Source organism: Bubalus kerabau, chromosome 11, assembly GCF_029407905.1.
Source record: "Bubalus kerabau isolate K-KA32 ecotype Philippines breed swamp buffalo chromosome 11, PCC_UOA_SB_1v2, whole genome shotgun sequence".
In the NCBI taxonomy this organism is placed as follows: Eukaryota; Metazoa; Chordata; class Mammalia; order Artiodactyla; family Bovidae; genus Bubalus; species Bubalus kerabau.
Window position 1 is genome coordinate 34,825,760 of NC_073634.1, and position 13,320 is coordinate 34,839,079.

At 37.8% G+C, this 13,320-nt stretch overlaps 1 protein-coding gene across 29 annotated transcripts in view; it reads right to left on the reverse strand.

Annotated features, from left to right (window-relative positions):
• LOC129623048 (uncharacterized) overlaps positions 1-13,320 on the reverse strand; it is a 367,755-nt gene that overhangs the window by 174,921 nt on the left and 179,514 nt on the right. For 6 of the 29 annotated variants that reach the window (XR_008700283.1, XR_008700285.1, XR_008700279.1 and 3 more), the window contains one exon: positions 5,611-6,474. The exons of the other annotated variants lie outside the window; for them this stretch is intronic. The gene's annotated coding sequence lies outside the window, so the exon portion shown is untranslated. Of the gene's footprint in view, positions 1-5,610; positions 6,475-13,320 lie in introns of those variants that run through there. 29 annotated transcript variants of the gene reach the window in all.

Below are 13,320 nucleotides of genomic sequence, written 5' to 3' on the forward strand. Positions count from 1 at the left end.
GCTAGAGTCAGACACTACTGAGTGACTTCACTTTCACTTTTCACTTTCATGCATTGGAGAAGGAAATGGCAACCCACTCCAGTATTCTTGCCTGGAGAATCCCAGGGACGGGGGAGCCTGGTGGGCTGCTGTCTATAGGGTCACAAAGAGTCGGACACGACTGAAGTGACTTAGCAACATATATATGTGTGTGTATACATACATATATACACCCCCAACATTGGAGAACCTAAATACATAAAACACATATTAACAGACAAAGGGAGAAATTGACAGTAATGAAATAACAATATGAAACTTTAATACCCCAGTTAGTTTGATGGCAAATCATCCAGACAGAAAATGAATATGAAACAGTAGCTTCACGTGGCACACTTAATGACCTGAATTTAATAGATCTCCACAGAACATTTCATCCAGAAACAGCAGAATAGACGTTCTTTTCAAATGCACATAGAACATTCTCCAGGATAAATCACATGCTGGGCCACAAAACAAACAAAAAAACTTAGTAAGATTGAGATTATACCAAGTATCTTTTCTGACCATGGTATGTGACTAGAAATCAACTACAAGAAAAAGCACAAACACATGGAATCTAGACAACATACTACTAAACAGCCAATGAGTCACTGAGCAAATCAGATAAAATTTAAAAATACGTGGACAAATGTAAATAGAAATACAATATTTCAAAATAATAGGACACAACAAACAAAGGTATTTCTAAGATGGAAATTTATAACAATACAGGCCTAACTCAGGAAACAAAAATCTCAAATGAACAATCTAACATTACACCTATGGAACTGGAATAACAAAAACAAATCCAAAATTAGTAAAAGAAAGAAAATATTAAAGATCAGAGTGGAAATAAATGAAGACTTAAAAATAGAAAAGATCAGGAAACTAAGAGTAATTGTTGAAATAATAAACAATAAACCTTTAGCAAGATTAATTAAGAAACATAAAACATGAAAGGAAGGAAGAGAGGGAGAGAGCATGTGTTAGTGTGTGCAAGAACCCAAATAAAATCAGAACTGAAAGAGGAGAAGTTACAACCAATACCATAGATATCAATAATTTGAGAGACAACTCCAAAAAATTATACACCAATAAATTGAGTTACCTAGAAAAAAATGGACAAATTCCTCGAAATATGCAATCTGAAGACAAGACTGAATCATGAAGAAATAAAAAATCTGAATAGACCAGTTACTAGTAGTGAAACAATAAATAATTATTTATAGCTCTCAGCTGGAGAAAGGAATGGCAGTCCACTCCAGTATTCTTGCCTACAGAATCCCATGGACAGAGGAGCCTGGCAGGCTACCGTGCGTGGGGTCGCAGAGCATCAGACACGACAGCGACTAACACAGCATGGCTCTCAACACAAAAGTGTACAACTGCATATCTTCATAGATGAGTTCCACTAAACATTCTAAAGAAGACGTAATACCTATCCTTCTTAAAGTGTTCCAAAAAACTGAAGAGGAAGGAACATTTCCAAACTCATTATTCATGGTCAGCATCACCCTGATAACAAAACCAGATGGTGAAATAATAAAAGACTACAGACCAGTATTCTCTGATGAACATACATGTAAAAATCCTCAACAAAATTTTAGAAAACCAGAGTTAACAATACATTAAAAGGAGCATATGTCATGATGAAGTGATATTAACTCCAGGCATGAGAATGCTTCAATATCAGCAAATTCAGCAATGTGATACACTACATTAAGAAACTGAAGAATAAAAATCATGTGCTAATCTCAGTAGATGCAGAAAAATATTCTGACAGAATTCAACAGCCATTCATAATAAAAAAATTCTCAATAAAGTGGGTATGGGGAATATACCTCAACATATAAAGGCTATATATGATAAACCCACAATCAATATCATAATCAATGGTATGAATGCATTTCCTCTAAATGAAGAACAAGATAAGGATGCCCACTCTTGCTAATTTTATTTAACTTAGTATTGGTCTTCCTAGCTAGAGCAATTATATAAGAAAAAGAAATGAAATAAATCCAAAAGGGAAAGGAATAAGTAAAACTACTACTGTTTGAAGATGGCATGATCCAATACATAGAAATCCTATAGACTCCATCTAAAAAAAAAAAAAAAAAGCTATGAGAATAAATGGTCTTAGCAATTTTGTAGGATAGAAAATTAATATACAGAATTATGTAGTATTTCTATACACTAGTAAAAACCTATGAGAAAAAAAATGTAGAAAATTATATCAAAATACCTAGGAATAAAACTAACCAAGAAGGTAAAAGACTTGTGCTCTGAAAACTGTAACACACTGATGAAATAAACTGAAGATGATACAAACATATGGAAAGATTTACTGTGCTCATGAATGGGAGGAACAAATATTGTTACAATATCCATATTACACAATGCAATCTACAGATTCAATGCAATCTCTATCAAAATAACAATGAAATTTTCCCATACATAATCCTAAAATTGTGTATGTTACCACAAAAGACTCCAAACAGTCAAAGCAATTTTGAGAAAGAAAACAAAGCTGGACTCCTAGACTTCACACTATAATACAAAGCTACAGTGATCAAAACAGTATAGTAGTAGCAGAAAAACAGACACATAGATCAAGGGAAGATAATAGATAGCCCAGAAGTAAACCAACTCTTACATGGTCAATTTTCAACAAATTAAACAAGAATTTGGAAAAGACGGCATCTATAATAAATGATGCTTAGAAACTTGGACAGATGCATTCAAAGAAATGAATTTAGACCTCTTTTTCATACCATGTACAGAAAAAAAAAAACCACCTCAAATGGATTAAATGATTAAATAGAAGATTTGAAACCATAAAATTCCTGGAAAAAAATATAGGTGTTATGCTCTTTGACATCAACCTTGTAATTATTTTTTTCAATCAGTCTCCTCAGGCAAGGAAAACAGAAACAAAAATAAACATATGGGACTACATGAAACTGAAAAGCTCATGTAGAATGAAGGAAACCATCAAATAAACAAAAAGGGAACCTACTGATAGGGAGAAAACATTTGCAAATGATATATGTAATAGGGGGTTAAATCATGGAACTAAATATCAAAAGCCAACAATTGATTCAATAAGGGCAAAGGACCTGAACAGATATTTTCCCAAACAAAACATACAGACTGGTAGCAGTCACATGAAAATACATTCCACATCATTAATTATTGGGGAAATGCAAATCAAAATTATAATCAGATATCATCTCAGAATGGGCTAGCATCAAAAATATAAAAAACTTTTAGCAAGGATGTTGGAAAAATGGCACCCAGATTCACTGTTGGTGGAAATGCAAATTGGTGCATCCACTATGGAAAATAGTATGGAGATTTTTAACTGCCATCAGTTCAGTTTAGTCACTCAGTCATGTCTGTCTCTTTGTGACCCCATGGACTGCAGCACGCCAGGCTTCACTGTCCATCACCAACTCCCAGAGTTTACTCAAAATCAAGTCAGTGATGCCATCCAATCATCTCAGCCTTTGTCATCCCCTTCTCCTCTGATCCAATAATTCAACTTATTGGTAATCACCAGAAGAAAACACAAATTCTATATCAAAAAGATACATGCACCCTTATGTACAATGCAGCATTATTTATAATATCCAAAATACAGAAACAACCTAAATGTTCACTGATAGATGAGTGTATAAAGAAGATCTGGTAATGGACTATTACTCAGGCATAAAAAGAATGAAGTTTTGCTGCTTGCTATAACATGGATAACATGGATAGACTTAGCAGGTATTATGCTCAGTGGACTAAGTCAGACAGAGAAAGACAATACCATGTGATCGCATTTTTATATAGAATCTAAGAAACAAAACAAAGAAAACAAAAAACATATTCATATATGCAGAAAACTAACTGATTTTTGCTAGAGATAAAAGGGTAAGGGGATGGGTAAAATAGGAAAGAAGATTAAGATATACACTTAGTTATAAAATAAATAGGTGGCACTAGTGGTAAAGAACTCGCTAGCAGGAGACATAAGAGATGCAGGATTGATCCTTGGGTCAGGAAGATCCTCTGGAGGAGGGCAATGCAACCCGTTCCATTATTGTTGCCTGAAGAATCCCACGGACAGTAGAGCCTGGTGGGCTACAGCCCACAGAGCCTCAAGAGCTGAACATGACTGAAGTGACTTAGCACATAATATACAACATAAGGAGTATAGTTAATAATGCTGCAACAACAATTTTGTATAGTAACAGCTGGTTACTGGACTTGTTCTGATCATTTTTTAAGCTATTTGATTGTCAGATCACTAGCTGTACATTCAAAGCTAACATAATAAACCAACTCTACTTCAATAAAACATGAAAAGTAAGCACATAAATAAAAGGATAGAAAGTCATCCTTAGGGTGTCATGCTCCATATATTAATGCTGTTCATATGTTCTGCATTTGGCATTCTGCTTTTTTCATTTACCATCATGGGAAATTTACCAATTTATTAAAATTCTTCCAAAATGCAGAAAAAAAATTAACAAGTTTTATTTCTTCAGTGCTCTTCACACATTGAAGAAAAATTCCATTACTAATGGTGAAAAAAACCACATTATAGTAGTAACCAATGAGGAATCCTAAGGTAAAAGATGGCATATTCAAAGAAAATTCAATAACTCATTATATCTTCCCTTTCTGAAAAGTTCAGTACAAGGACAGTGAAAAGGATTAAGGCATAAAACCAAAGAACAAAAATAACAGTAAAGGAGACAGTAGTAAAATCTTTTTGGAAATGGCAGAATAGAAAGACAAATGGATTGATTTAACAGATGCAAGTAGCCAAGACCCTGGCCAGCAGTGAGAAAAAGTGAGAGGCAGCATAAATTGTGCTAAAGGCCCCAAATATTCAGAAAATATTTATTTCAAGGATTCCTAGAAATAGGAACAAAGGTGAGGCTGAAAACAAGTGGATTAATCAAAGTCTATGAAGTGTCAGACTTTATTTTTGGGGGCTCCAAAATCACTGCAGATGGTAATTGCAGCCATGAAATTAAAAGACGCTTACTCCTTGGAAGGAAAGTTATGATCAACCTAGATAGCATATTCAAAAGCAGAGATATTACTTTGCCAACAAAGGTCCATCTAGTCAAGGCTATGGTTTTTCCAGTGGTCATGTATGGATGTGAGAGTTGGACTATAAAGAAAGGTGAGTGCCAAAGAATTGATCCTTTTGAACTGTGGTGCTGGAGAAGACTCTTGAGAGTCCCTTGGACTGCAAGGAGATCCAACCAGTCCATCCTAAAGGAGATCAGTCCTGGGTGTTCATTGGAAGGACCGATGCTGAAGCTGAAACTCCAATACTTTGGCCACCTCATGCGAAGAGTTGACTCATTGGAAAAGACTCTGATGCTGGGAGGGACTGGGGGCAGGAGGAGAAGGGGATAACAGAGGATGAGATGGTTGGATGGCATCACCGACTCGATGGACATGGGTTTGGGTGAACTCTAGGAGTTGGTGATGGACAGGGAGGCCTGGCATGCTGTGGTTCATGGGGTCGCAAAGAGTTGGACACGACTGAGCAACTGAACTGAACTGATGAAGATAAAACACCAAATCCTTTCCAAAAGCCCATGCAGAAGAGTAAGAATTGACCCCAGCCTTAGCATAAGATCAGAAGAATATGTTTTTAAAAAAGATAATACAAGTTGAACCCATGCCTTTTACCATGTACAAAAATTAGCTCAAAATTGATAAGAACCCTAACAGAAGGTCTAAAGCCATAAAACTCATAGAAGACATAGGGGTTTGACAGTGGCTTCTGAGACTGACACCTAAAGCATGAGCCACAAAGGAAAAAAAAAAAAAAAGATAAATCAGACTTAATCAAAATTAAAAACTTTGGTGCAAAAGAGTTTATGAAAAAAGTGAAAAGACAGCATACAAAATAGGAAAAAATTCCTTGCAAATCATATATCTGATAAGGAATTAGTATCCAGAATAAAGTACGCTTTTAACTAAGCAACAGAACAACAACAACATTTTAAAATGGGTATAATGCTTGAATAAATGCTTCTCCAAAGCAGATATACAAATGGCCAACAAGCACATGTAAAAATGTTCAGTATCATTGGTCATTAAAGGAACACAAGTCAAAACCACAATGGATATTACTTCACACCTAGTAGGGAGTTTAGTATCCAGAATATATAAAGTACTCTTTTAAACTAAGCAACAAGGGTTCTTTCTTCATTTTGGGGAATAGTTTGAAAAGGATAAATATTAATTCTTTGTTATGTTTTTGGTAGCATATTCCTGTGAAGCTGTCTGGTCCTGAACTTCATGCTGGGAGTTTTTTAAATTATAAATTCAATTTCACTATTACTGATCTATGTGTTCATATTGTCTGTTTCTTCTTGATTCAGTCTTGACAGGTTGCACATTTCTGGAACTTTATCCATCCAATATATATATAAATAGCTCCTACAACACAATGAAAAAAATTACCAAAAGAAAAAAAAAATGAGCAGAAAACCTGAATGGAAATTTTTCTGACGAAGTCTAACAAACACATGAAAAGATAATCAACATAACTATTGGAGAAATGCAAATCAAAATGAAGACAAGTTATCACCTCATACCTGTCAGAATGGCTATCATCAAAAGAACAACAAATAACAAATGTTGGAGAGTATGTGGAAAAAAGGAAAGCTATGTACACTGCTGGTAAGAATGTAAACTGCTGTAGCCACTATGGAAAACAGTATGGACATTCCTCAAAAACTAAAAATAGAAGTATCATATGATCCAGAAATTCCTCTCCTGGGTATATATCCAGGAAATACAAAAATACTACTTTGAAAATATACACCGACCACCCACCCCAATGTTCACAGCAGTGCTGTTTACAATGACCAAGATATGGAAGTAACCCAAATGTCCATTAACTGATGAATGGATAAAGAAGACATGGGGTGTGTGTGTGTGTGTATGAAGTGAAGTGAAGTGAGTTTCTCAGTCGTGTCCGACTCATTGCAAGCCCATGGATTATAGCCCCCTCCCAGGTTCCTCTGTCCATGGGGATTCTCCAGGCAAGTATACTGGACTGGGTGCCATACTGGAATGGTTTGCCATACACTTCTCCAGGGGATCTTCCCAACCCAGGGATGAAACCCTGGTCTCCCACATTGCAGGAGGACTTTTTATCAACTGGGCCATTGGGAAGCCCAAGAATACTGGAGTGGGTAGCCTGTCCCTTATCTGATCCAGAAATGGAACTAGGGTCTCTTACATTGCAGGCAGATTCTTTACCAACTGAGCTACTGGGGAAGCCCATATTCTCTTTTATCCATAAAAGAGAACAAAATGCAACCATTTGCAACAATGTGCATGGACCTAGAGAATATTATGCTTAGTGAAAAAAGTCAGAAGACAATTACTGTATGAAACCACTCTATGTGAAATCTAAAAAAATAATACAAATGAATGTATATAGCACAACAGAAATAAAGCCACAGATGAAGGAAATAAACTAGTGGTTACCGGGAAAGGGAAGTGGTTAGAGGGAAAGGAGGAGGGAAAAGATAGGGATATAGGGTTAAGAGATATAACTACTATGTATAAAATAGGCAACAAGGATTTATTTTACAGCACAGGGTATTATAGCTATTAACTGGTAAGAACATCTGATGAAGTATAAGCTATAAAATACAAAAACATTATGCTGTACAGCTGAAACTAATATATTGTAAATCAACTATATGTCAATAAAAATACTTTTTAGAAAGTTACTTATTGTATGATTTCATTTCTAGAAAATATTCAGAAGAGGTACATCCATAGAGATAGAAAGCAGATCAGTGGCTGCCACAGCTTACTGAGAGGGGGAAATGCTTCAGTGGTACTGGATTTCCTTTGGGGGTGATAAATATGTTTTGTTACATAGAGGTAGCTGCGGGGAGCGAGCTCCGCCCCTGGCAAAGGTCTTGAGGAAGGAGGCTCGGCATACGCAAAGGCGGGATGGAGCCTCAGGAGTCTCCCTGGAAATTCTCGAGCATCTACCCCCAAAACCAGAGTCTGCTTACTTTCTGCTTTGTGCTTTCACCTACACCTCTGACTTTACGGGGGGCTGTCCCCCACTACCTCTCTCTGAAAAAAGAGTTAGCTTACAGCTCCAGTTAATAATTCCTGGGTGTGACAGTGTTTCAACCTACAAACTCCTTTGGAAGTCCTCTAGCCTGCCTGAATAGGTTTTTTCCGGCAACATGTGAGAGGCAGGAGATGTTCTAAACTATCTAAACACAGATTCCTTTGAGTAGTTAAAAGATTGATTAGAAATTGTATTGGTGAAGGGTTTTTCACTTGTTGGGCCAATGTTTGCTGCTAAGTCTCCATATCCCTTACCTACTGTGTCCTTGGCGGTGTATTGATTGATATAATAGGTGTATAGAAATGTAAGTAGTAGCCTCAATGTTTGTAACCTTGGACCCTTGAGTTAATTCTTTTCTTGATTGAGCCCACCTCACCGTTTGCCCTATAGGAATGCAACTTTATCCAATGCTTTTTGGAGGCTGGCGCCTGACTTTAGAATAATCATGTTTAGAGAAAAATAAGTTTCTTAAAATGTTAACAGGCCTCCTGGCCAGAAGATGATGTAAATCACCTAAACTTTTGCATATGATAAGTTTGAAAGCCTGGCTTTGATAAGGATCAGGAACTGCTGTCTTTGCATGACTCTACCCCTTCCCCCATTATCCTCTATGCACAATTTAAGGTATAAAACTTCTTTGGAAAATAAAGTATGCCCTTTTTTTTTGTTCACCGATATTTGGTCTCCCCATGTAGTTCTTTCACCTTCTAGCTGAACTTTTCCTCTGAGGCAGGGAAGCTCGTCAAGCCTACTAATTTTGCCTGGGCTTCTAAGATCTGACCGGGGAGGCCTTAGCGTCTCCTCTCCTTCGGGAGAACGGGAGGACGCCTGCGGCCTTCGTAGGTGACGTCAATTCCCTGCTTCGGAATTTTATTCAGCCTCTTTTCTTCACTGAATTTCTTCGCTGAGCTATCCTTATTTCACCACTCTTTATATCCTTAATAAACGTTTAATTAAGCAGTTGTTTCCTGATTTTCGCCGACGCCGTCCCCGCTTCGAATTCCCTGGATCCATCAGGGCTGGACCCCGGCAGGTAGCAATTACACAACACTGTAAATGTGCTAAACACTACCAAATTGTTTATTTTAAAACAATTACTTTAACGTTATATGAGTTTTTCACCTCAATAATTTTTAAAAGTTATTTAAAAAAAAAAAAATACAGAGGCGCCTTGGGCAAAAGTACACCAGGCACAATTGTGGCTTTCTATGTCATTGTGAAAACAAATCTATTAAGTTAAACTAAATTTACATACTAAATGAAATTTTCCCAAATTTTGTTTGAGAATTCTGACAGTATTTTTAAAACTTCATGCAGGAATATGAAAGATTGTGTGTGTGTGTGTGTGTGTGTGTGTGTGTGTATGAAATCTAACTAGCTCTAGAGAAAAGACCTAAACATATGCAGGATGCCTGCACAAAAGTGTACAGCCAGATCATCCTACAGCAAAATCCTCAGTTGATCCCATTGACAGGCAAGTAACTTATAATAAAGTTTTTAGGGCCTTACTCTAATATGAGCAAGAAAAAGGAACAATAAACATATGGGGAAAGACTCTGGCAGGAAAAACAGGAACTAAATCACAGAAAAAGGAAAAAAAGCAAGTTGAAGAACTATAGACCATGGAGGGAATGAGAGATAAGACAAAATATCTCCTAAAAGATACTGCAATACTTAAATAATAAGGTGATATTTTTTAAACTAGTGGAATTGACAGAGCTTTGGAAACAAAATACTATGACAGGATTGATGAAATTCTCAGCAAAAGTGCTGGAAAATAAATTTGAGAGAAATTCTAAATAAATGGATAAAAAGAGGTAGAAGACAGGGAAGCTAAATCATTAGAAAAGTAGGAATTTGAGAAGTGAGAAATGGAGGGGAATAATCAAAGACCTAATTTAAAATACATGTGCTTCAATATTAAATTCTCTTTTCTCTTATATGCACATTGCGGTCAGACTTTATTTCCAATTATTCTATCAAAGCCTTTCATGTCGAAGTCATCCTTCATCTCCAAGTTGCTCTTCTCTGTCCCTATTTTTCTGTACTTCTTTACTTCCTTTGACACAGTTTCCCCATCCTAAACATTTCTGACCATTTGATGTCCAGGAAAACACTCTCTAGGTTTCTCTAATACCTCACTTCAGGCCTCCACCTTAAGTCAGTTTTGCTAATGCTACACTCTCTGGATTATATCTGAGCTGCTTCTTGAACCTCTTCTTTCCGCTATTGACAACCCCTTGATTGTTTCATTCAGTATTTTGACTTTAAATACAATTCCTATACTGATAACTTAGAAATGTGCAGCTTTAAGCCAGAACTCTCTCATGAATTACATCCTCCTAAGTCTAATTCCTTATTGTCAAATTCAGACCTAAATTGAAGAAAGTAGGGAAAACCACTAGATCATTCAGGTATGACCTAAATCAAATCCCTTATGATTATACAGTGGAAGTGAGAAATAGATTTAAGGGACTAGATCTGATAGAGTGCCTGATGAACTATGGACTGAGGTTCATGACATTGTACAAGAGACAGGGATCAAGACCATCACCATGGAAAAGTAATGCAAAAAAGCAAAATGGTGTCTGGGGAGGCCTTACAAATAGCTGTGAAAAGAAGAGAAGTGAAAAGAAAAGGATAAAAGGAAAGATACAAACATCTGAATGCAGAGTTCCAAAGAATAGCAAGAGATAAGAAAGCCTTCCTCAGCGATCAATGCAAAGAAATAGAGGAAAACAACAGAATGGGAAAGACTAGAGATCTCTTCAAGAAAATTAGAGATACAAAGGGAATATTTCATGCAAAGATGAGCTCGATAAAGGACAGAAATGGTATGGATCTAACAGAAGCAGAAGATATTAAGAAGAGGTGGAAAAATAGACAGAAGAACTGTACAAAAAAGATCTTCACGACCAAGATAATCACTATGGTATGATCAATAACCTAGAGCCAGACATCCTGGAATGTGAAGTCAAGTAGGCCTTAGAAAGCATCACTACGTACAAAGCTAGTGGAGGTGATGGAATTCCAGTGGAGCTATTTCAAATCCTGAAAGATGATGCTGTGAAAGTGCTGCACTCAATATGCCAGCAAATTTGGAAAACTCAGCAGTGGCCACAAGACTGGAAAGGTCAGTTTTCATTCTAATCCCAAAGAGAGGCAATGCCAAAGAATGCTCAAGGTCAGATCAGATCAGATCAGATCAGTCACTCAGTCGTGTCCGACTCTTTGCGGCCCCATGAATCACAGCACGCCAGGCCTCCCTGTCCATCACCAACTCCCGGAGTTCACTCAGACTCACGTCCATTGAGTCAGTGATGCCATCCAGCCATCTCATCCTCTGTCGTCCCCTTCTCCTCTTGCCCCCAATCCCTCCCAGCATCAGAGTCTTTTCCAATGAGTCAGTTCTTCGCATGAGGTGGCCGAAGTATTGGAGTTTCAGCTTTAGCATCATTCCTTCCAAAGAAATCCCAGGGCTGATCTCCTTCAGAGTGGACTGGTTGGATCTCCTTGCAGTCCAAGGGACTCTCAAGAGTCTTCTCCAACACCACAGTTCAAAAGCATCAATTCTTCGGCACTCAGCCTTCTTCACAGTCCAACTCTCACATCCATACATAACCACAGGAAAAACCATAGCCTTGACTAGACGAACCTTTGTTGGCAAAGTAATGTCTCTGCTTTTGAATATGCTATCTAGGTTAGTCATAACTTTCCCTCCAAGGAGTAAGCGTCTTTTAATTGCATGGCTGCAGTCACCATCTGCAGTGATTTTGGAGCCCAAAAAATAAAGTCTGACACTGTTTCCACTGTTTCCCCATCTATTTCCCATGAAGTGGTGGGACCGGATGCCATGATCTTAGTTTTCTAAATGTTGAGCTTTGCGCCAACTTTTTCACTCTCCACTTTCACTTGCATCAAGAGGCTTTTTAGTTCCTCTTCACTTTCTGCCATAAGGGTGGTGTCATCTGCATATCTGAGGTTATTGATATTTCTCCAAGCTACCGCACAATTGCACTCATCTCACATGCTAGTAAAGTAATGCTCAAAATTCTCCAAGTCAGGCTTCAGCAATACGTGAACCGTGAACTTCCAGATGTTCAAGCTGGTTTTAGAAAGGGCAGAGGAACCAGAGATCAAATAGCCAACAACCACTGGATCATTGAAAAAGCAAGAGAGTTCCAGAAAAAACATCTATTTCTGCTTTATTGACTATGCCAAAATCTTTGACTGGTGGATCACAACAAACTGTGGAAAATTCTGAAAGAGATGGGAATACCAGACCACCTGACTTGCCTCTTGAGAAACCTATATGCAGGTCAGGAAGCAACAGTTAGAACTGGACATGGAACAACAGACTGGTTACAAATAGGAAAAGGAGTACGTCAAGGCTATATAGTGTCACCCTGCTTATTTAACTTCTATGCAGAGTACATCATGAGAAACGCTGGGCTGGAAGAAGCACAAGCTGGAATCAAGATTGCTGGGAAAATTATCAATAACCTCAGATATGCAGATGACACCACCCTTATGGCAGAAAGTGAAGAGGAACTAAAAAGCCTCTTGATGAAAGTGAAAGTGGAGAGTGAAAAAGTTGGCGCAAAGCTCAACATTCAGAAAACGAAGATCATGGCATCTGGTCCCATCACTTCCTGGGAAATAGATGGGGAAACAGTGGAAACAGTGTCAGACTTTATTTTTGGGGCTCCAAAATCACTGCAGATGGTGACTTCAGCCATGAAATTAAAAGACACTTACTCCTTGGAGGGAAAGTTATGACTAACCTAGATAGCATATTCAAAAGCAGAGACATTACTTTGCCAACAAAGGTTCATCTAGTCAAGGCTATGGTTTTTCCTGTGGTCATGTAGGGATGTGAGAGTTGTATTGTGAAGAAAGCTGAGTACCAAAGAATTGATGCTTTTGAACTGTGGTGTTGGAGAAGACTCTTGAGAGTCCCTTGGACTGCAAGGAGATCCAACCAGTCCACTCTGAAGGAGATCAGCCCTGGGATTTCTTTGGAAGGAATGATGCTAAAGCTGAAACTCCAATACTTTGGCCACCTCATGCGAAGAGTTGACTCATTGGAAAAGACTCTGATGCTGGGAGGGATTGGGGCAGGAGGAGAAGGGGACGACAGAGGATGAGATGGCTGGATGGCATCACTGACTCGATGGACG